The sequence below is a fragment of the Engystomops pustulosus genome, chromosome 7 (assembly GCF_040894005.1).
Source record: "Engystomops pustulosus chromosome 7, aEngPut4.maternal, whole genome shotgun sequence".
NCBI classification, from domain to species: Eukaryota; Metazoa; Chordata; class Amphibia; order Anura; family Leptodactylidae; genus Engystomops; species Engystomops pustulosus.
Genome location: NC_092417.1, coordinates 151580191 through 151588716, shown reverse-complemented (window position 1 = coordinate 151588716; position 8526 = coordinate 151580191).

Sequence of the window (8526 nt, the reverse complement as noted above, 5' to 3'; positions counted from 1 at the left end):
GCGCCGGCTATAACGTTTAAAAAGTGTTTTAAACCGCGATACTGCGGTTTAAAACACTAACGAAAATAAGCTCCGGCACCAGCTCACCCTGAGCTGGTGCCCGGTATTTTCATCGGAAACCTGCCACTACAAGTGGTAGGTTTCCTTTAACTAACTGAGCTATAAGCCCAGTGATACAGTGGTAACTAAGACATGTTATCTGCTAATGTCACACTGTGACACAGACTAATGCACTGATATATAGAGAGGGATCTTCTCAGAGATTATTATTGTAATTATTGAGACTATTATTATTATTATTATAAATGTTATTATTTTTATTATTATTATGGAGACGATTATTAATAATAGAAAAAATAATAATAATCATCTCAATAATAATAATAATCTCCATAATAATAATAATAATAATAGTCGCAATAATTACAATAATCTCTGAGAAGATCCCTCTCTACCAAGGCATTAACCCCTTATGGACGCAGGGTTTTTTCGCTCATTTCTCGCTCTCCACCTTCAAAAATCCATAACTTTTTCATTTTTACGTGTACAGACCTGTGTGAGGGCTTATTTTGTGCGTAACAAATTTTACTTTCCCGTAATGTTATTTATTTTAACATGCCGTGTACTGCGAAGTTGAAAAAAAATTCCAAATGTAGAAAAATTGGAAAAAAAAACGCATGTGCACGTTCTTGTGGGCTCAGTTTTTACCACTTTGACTGTGCACTCAAAATAACACCTCAGCTTTATTCTTTGGTTCGGTGCGATCGCGGTGATACCAAATTTATATAGGTTTTATTGTGTTTTAATACATTTAAAAAAATTTAACAAATGTGTACAAAAAAGAAAAAAAAAATTTGCCATTTTCTGAAGCTAATAACTTTTTCATACTTTGGCGCACGGAGCTTTATGATGTGTCATTTTTGGCGAAATGAGCCGACGTTTTCATTGCTACCATTTTGAGGTCTGTGCGACATACTGATCATTTTTTTATTCCATTTTTTATGTGATGTAAAAAGGTGTAAAAGTCGCATTTCGGACATTTGGGCGCCATTTCCCGCCTCGGAGGTGCCCGCCGGCCGTAACCGCTTTTATATTTTGATACCTAATATGTCTGTGATTTTTACTGTTTATTATGTTTTATATCAGTTCTAGCGAAAGGGGGGTGATTTGAATTTTTAATATTTTATAATTTTTTTTTCTTTTTTAAACTTTTTTTTTCACTATTTATTAGACCATCTAGGGTACATTAACCCTAGATGGTCAGATCGTTCCTATTATATACTGCAATACTTCTGTATTGCAATATATGGCATTTTTGCAGCTCATTCATTACAATGAGCCACTGGCTCATTGTAACGAATCTGCAGAAGCCAGATAGTTTCGGGTCAAACGAAGACCCAAGGCTACCATGGCAACCTGATGACGTTCGGGGGCGCGGCGATCAGAATAAAGATGGCGGCAACGGACCAGTTAATAGCCGCGATCGGTGCAAGCAACGACCGCGGTTATTAGCGGTGGGGGTTTGCTGCAATATGCAACAACCCCCACCCTTGTATGAAGAGGACTCTGCCCGGGAGTTAGTTACCAAAATTCTAATCCTTGATAATCACAGAGCTAATAGCTCAGTTGGTTGGGGCGCTGTGTTATTATTGTTCATGGACACTGCAGGTTCTAGGTTCAAATCCCAATGAGGAAATTTTTTTTTATTTTTTAATTGAGATGATTTTTATTACTATAATATGGCTAAAATTTGGGGCGTGGCCAGGGAGTGATTGGGGGTGTGGCTTAGGGGGATCGCCGCTACGCGTGCCGCCATTTTGTCCCTCTTTCCCTTTCACAGATGTTGGGAGGTATGAATCTATGAGGAGGAAGGTGGACAGTGCTTGTACAATGGTCCATCCTTAGAGGGAGATTTTTACTTAGAAACCTTCCAGGATGCAGCAGGATAGTTTGGGACTGTAGGCACTGTCCCGCTAGGGGGCTCTGATCTGTTCCTCCGACTTCTTCTGCTACATTACAAAAATCCAATCTTCCCCACCCTACACATCAGGACCATCTGGTTCTGGCATGTTATCCATTATTCTGTCTGCGAATATATTGATGAATACAAATGTGTCAGACTCTATGATGGAGGATTTGGATGAATTAACTTTTATTTCTAAAACATGACAACTTCTTTATCATAAACATTTCTAGCACCACTCAGCCTCAAATCCTCTAGCCCTCCATTAGAACTTAGCGGGTATAGATTTATGTTTACAGCCGCCTGTAGAAGCCCCATTTACTAGGAAGCCATTAGTCTATTTTTGAATTCTTAATTGTATTGGTGTATTCCTTTGATGTACTGTCTTGTTGATACCTGCTTGTACCACTAGGTGCTGCTAGCCACAAAGATCAGAAAACAACTTCCATGTCTTACTTAGAAAAAAAATATAATAAGTTGACCTAAAAGACCACATGTTATGCCCTAAAATAAAGAGCATTATATATATATATATATATATATATATATATATGTGTGTGTGTGTGTGTGTATATATATATGTGTGTGTGTGTGTGTATATATATATGTGTGTGTGTGTGTGTATATATATATGTGTGTGTGTGTGTGTGTGTATATATATATAAGTGTGTGTGTGTGTGTATATATATATGTGTGTGTGTGTATATATATATGTGTGTGTATATATATATGTGTGTGTGTGTATATATGTGTATATATATATGTGTGTGTGTGTGTATATATGTGTATATATATGTGTGTGTGTGTGTGTATATATGTGTATATATATGTGTGTGTGTGTGTGTATATATGTGTATATATATATGTGTGTGTGTGTGTATATATGTGTATATATATATGTGTGTGTGTGTGTATATATGTGTATATATATATGTGTGTGTGTGTATATATGTGTATATATATATGTGTGTGTGTGTATATATGTGTATATATATATGTGTGTGTGTGTGTGTGTATATATGTGTATATATATATGTGTGTGTGTGTATATATATGTGTATATATATATATGTGTGTGTGTGTATATATGTGTATATATATATGTGTGTGTGTATATATGTGTATATATATATGTGTGTGTGTATATATGTGTATATATATATATGTGTGTGTGTGTGTGTATATATGTGTATATATATGTGTGTGTGTGTGTATATATGTGTATATATATATGTGTGTGTGTGTGTATATATATGTGTATATATATATGTGTGTGTGTGTGTATATATGTGTATATATATATATATATGTATATTACATATTCATGTCCCTCCACATCTTTGGACAAACCGGTTTCTAGTTGTATAAACATATTACAATGGTTCCTTTGGTTGGAACCCCTGACAATGGGATGTAATCTGTTGGGAACCTTGACAAAAAGGGGCAGATTTACTTACCCGGTCCCGTCGCGATCCCGCGGTGTGCTGTCCGACGAGGATTCGGGTCTGATTCACTAAGATCGTGCGTCCAAGTTCCTGCATGTGCCGCTACTGCGCCGAGATCCGCCGGAGTTCACCTGCTTCTCCCTGGTGCATGTGAGTGCTTGATCTTGCGACACAAATCCTTTTTTAAATTCTGCGGTTTTTCCGAATCCGTTGGGTTGTCCGGCGGCCACTCCCCCCATTTCTGTCGCATGCAAGCCGGCTGTGGCGATGCGCCACAATCCGAAACCCGGGGCCACAAACCCAGGGCAATTCATGGCAAAAGAGAAATATTCGGGAAACCTGACGAAAGTGCGGCGTTCAGACCCTTAGTAAATGGGGGTGTAGAGTCAGAGTCTAAAAGGGAAGGGATAATAAAACATACAAAATGACCACATGGGTCAATCATAATCAGAACAACCTATTTAATACTTCTGAAATATGTTTATTGTCTAAATTTTAATGAAAACTCTATACCAATGTGAGTGAAATCACAAGACACTGCATAAAATACTGCATACACTGCAGTGATAGAAGAGTGCACATCTGACTGCAAAGTATCACATTATCAGGCAAAAATATACTGCGGATAAAAGGGCGATCTGATAACATTTCAACTCAACTGACTCCCATGAATACAGTCTTCATGTACTGGTGGAATGTGGCAGCTCTTAGTTTTCTATAGTTAATGGCGATAATGGTGCTGTAAATAATGCAAAGGATTATTCAAAAATAGAACACATTTTTCAAATGGAAGTAAATATGTTGAAAATGTTTTGGCTATGGGCGTGCTGGATATAACGGATCAATGTAGATCTTAACACCATAGATTACATTTACTAAAGTGTTTTTTCACCAGTTTTCTGTCTGACTTTACACTGAAAAGAATGTGCAAACTGCTTATACATGTATTTATAAAGTGTCTGCGCCAGTTTTATGTCGCGGCTGCATGGTGTCCAACAAGATTGAAAAAAAATCTGCACCTATAGAGGCGTGTTATTGCTTAGTCAGAGTTTGCGCCACATTTATTATTACTGACGTGTGTCACAATTCTGCAGCATGAACAAAGTGCACCAAAAAAAATGGTGCACACTTCCCGAGCTGTGCCGGGGGCGCCAGATTAATGAAGACCAGTTTTGATTAATATGCTGCACCCTGCACAGTCTACAGGCAGGGCCAATTCTAGCCTATTTGCTGCCTAAGGCAAAAATTTCAATACCCCCTGCCCTATCATTTTCGGGAACCTCATTAAAAAACAAACAGGACAAGAATATTAAATAGAAAGGGATAAAACTCAAACGCAGTATTAGGGTACATTCACACGACCGTCTGGGGGGAAGTATATGCGGCTGCAAATTTGTGGACACATATATGTCCCCATAGTCCGCACTGGCGGCCCGGCTGCGGTATGGTTCCATACATGTGTGGCACCGTTCCCCGTCGTTCATGGTGAAAAGATAGATGCTCTATTTTTCCCCGTGTGTGCAGCCGTGTGGGCATACATGTGTGTGCATGTACCCTGAGGGAACACATTGCAGAATAGCACAGTAGAGTACAGTATTAAGGGAAACTGCTGAGTAAGAGGGAGCCACAATATGACAGGAAGTTGGGGGGCACAATGTGAGGGCAAGATGGGGGGGACAAGGGAGGAAACTATACAGTATGGGTGTGGAGTAAGGAATTATGCCAAATGTGTGGCATAGGGGAAAAAATTTTAAGAGTGCACATACAGGTAGTGCTACTTTTGTCCCACTTTTGCTTTCCGAAATTTTGGAGGTATGTGGCATTGTCTGATTTACTTGAATAGGCGGATGTTACTGTAGCATGGATCTACAAAACCTTGGACCTACAATACCATAGAGTCTAGGGCATAGACCAGTGGTGGCGAACCTATGGCACGGGTGCCAGAGGTGGCACTCTGAGCCCTCTCTGTGGGCACCCAGGCCATCACCCAGCACAAAGGTCACCATTCAGGACTCTTCCTCCTGCAGTCACAGGGAGCCCAGAACGTGCCGTGTTCAGCACTATTTTAAAGGGACTTGAAGTACAAAAGGAGTGGACAGAGCTGGATTATCATTGAAGCCCCTTCTCAGGGCCTGTGATTCATCCTGTTAGAGGGACCTTAGAAGGAATCTACAATAATAATCCGCATTGCCCCATCTTTATACTGTACGTTCGAATCTGTGACAGAGCTGGGAGCAATAAGTTACTTTAAATTGGTATTTGGCACTTTGTGAAAAATGTGTCGCTTTAGGTTGTAGTTTGGGCACTCAGTCTCTAAAAGGTTCGCCATCACTGGCATAGACCATCAGCTAGTGTAACAGGGCATGGTTACTCATAATAGTAGTAGCTTTATTTACAAGACTAATGTGAAGTAGTACCTGAAGGATAGGCCGCCAAGTTTAAAGAGAACCCGTCAGGCAAAATAAACCCCATAAACTACCGTATTTTTCGGACTATAAGACGCTTCTTACTATAGTACGCACCCCTGATTTAGGCTTCCGAAAAAAGGAAAAATATTTTTTACACCAAATAAAATATCCCTGTTGGTCGCACTAAAGCACAGCACACACAGACATACATACATTTACACACTCATCTCTGCATCATCCATAGTTACACACTCAGCCTTGCATCATCCATCCACATACACACTCAGCTCTGCATCATCCATCCACATACACACTCAGCTCTGCATCATCCATCCACATACACACTCAGCTCACCTATACACACCCAGCTCACCTATACACACTCAGCTCACCTATACACACTCAGCTATACACACTCAGCTCACCTATACACACTCAGCTATACACACTCAGCTCACCTATACACACTCAGCTAACCTATACACACTCCGCTCACCTATACACACTCAGGGCAGCATGGCATTTTGAGACCTGTGGTGATGTAAGAAGCATGTGATCAGTCACATGATTCTGACATCACTGCAGGTCCTGTAGGACATCGGGGAGAGCAGTATGGAGGCTCCTCTCTGGGAGATCGGGTGCAGCTATGTGTCAGGGCATCACCCTATCTCCATTACAGCCGTCACAAGGGTCTGGCAGTGCTGGATCCTCCTGACCTCCTCCTGGTCCTAAAGCTGTATGCAAATGACCTATGAGATGTCCAATGAGTCATTAGCATATTCAAGCTGTCCAGCTTATTCATGAGTGGGAGGCCCCCAGTGCTTGACTGGCAGCCTGTATAGTGGTGTAATGGCTCCTCCATGTGCTTCCTGGTGCTGGCACCCCCTGCAGCCTGTGTGTGTATGAGACACTCCTATACACATGAATGACAGCCTGTATAATGATGTGATGTATAATGGTGTAATGGCTCCTCCATGTGCTTCATGGTGCTGGTGGCCACACCCCCTGCAGCCTGTGTGTGTATGAGATACTCATATACACATGACTGACAGCCTGTATAATGATGTGAGCCTGTATAATGATGTAATGTCTCCTCCATGTGCTTCCTGGTGTTGGCGCCCCCTGCAGCTTGTGTGTGTATAGGAGAGATACAACAGCTCCAGGCAGCCATGTTATAGCAGAACATGTCAGGTACTTGTGTAGCTGATGTCTGTGTCTCACACATATGTATGGGAGGAGAGAGCATGTCAGCAGATAAAGCACAGACACTAGCAATGCTTTACTATACATTACACACAGACCTGAGCAGGTGGAGGGGAGGGGTAACAGGGGTGACATCACTGCCTCTGACCATGTGACCAGCCTCATTTACATAATAAATAAAATATGATTTTGCAATTATTAATGTATGAATTGACTAGATAAAGGCTGGGATGGATCCTTGTGAGCTGCTCCAACAGGTAGCGGTGACAGAAATAGTGACAGAGACCTGATGACAGGTGTCATTTAAAAAGGTGGATAAACCCTTTAATGTAATATGACATCACAGGTATAAAGTGTATTAGGTACATGGTAGTTAAATGACATATAATACGAACCAGCAATAAAGCAATAAACTGTTTTCCAGTTTCTTAAGTAACCAATCTTTTTAAGTAAAACAAACAATCAAGTAATCTCTTTACCTGTGAGGTGAATGTTCATGTGTTATAAAATTCTATTTCACATACTGGAAGAGAATGGTCCACATTTACTAAAAAGAGTGCAGTGTGTGCTATGTGCAGTGTCCTGTGTAGTGTGCAGGGGGCGCCAGATTCAGGATTTGTGGCGCACATTCCTCATGAATCTGCCCCCCCCCCCCCTGCACTGCTCCGACAGAGTGCACTATTTTTTTGGTGCACCTTTAACATGCAACACACTTCTGTCAGACTTTGCAGGTTAAATGTGGCGCTCAGTCCGGCTGGACGCTGGAACGCACATTTAAGTGCAGAATTTTGTAGCGTCAGGTATAGTACAGGGGCTTTAGTAAATCTGGGCCAATATGTGCATTTCCAGAACTAGTCCAATTTTAGCAGTTACTTTGATGATATAACTGCATGAAACAGGTGCATGGATAGGTCCGGACACATGCACCACGGCAGTTCAGTAAAGAGTAGGGTCCAGCACTCTTGTTATAGTGGCATAAAACTCTTCTTTAATTCCTGCTACAGCATAAGAAAACAGATGCAAATGGAAAGCACAGCAAACATGTGCAACACCCTCGCCGATGCAATGGCGAAGGAGTGCTTGCGAATAAGCCCCACAGCATGTCATCACATCACACAGGGGACATTGCAGTGGTTAATCCTGCCTGGCAAGGCAAAAGTTAACTTTGTGTATGATGCAAGATGTGTATAAACCTATCATCCAATGTCTTGTATTATATCCTGTCCTCTGTAAGCTGAGATGTGATTGGAGGAGCTGCCACCACCTGACCAAGGGGAGATAATAAAACCCCTGGCCAGGAATGTTCTGGAGGAGTCTCTCTCAGGAGAGAGAGGAGAGCAGTCTCTCCCAGAAGGGAGAAGAGACCAGTCCTGGTCAGACCTGAGGGTCTGCAGGACACCAGCTAGAGATCTAGTCAGCCAGCATACCAGATAAGAGCAGGAAGAGCCTAGCCCCTGTCTCTGAAGAGTGGAGCTGATAGATTAGCTAGTATAGTGAGGAAAGGGGT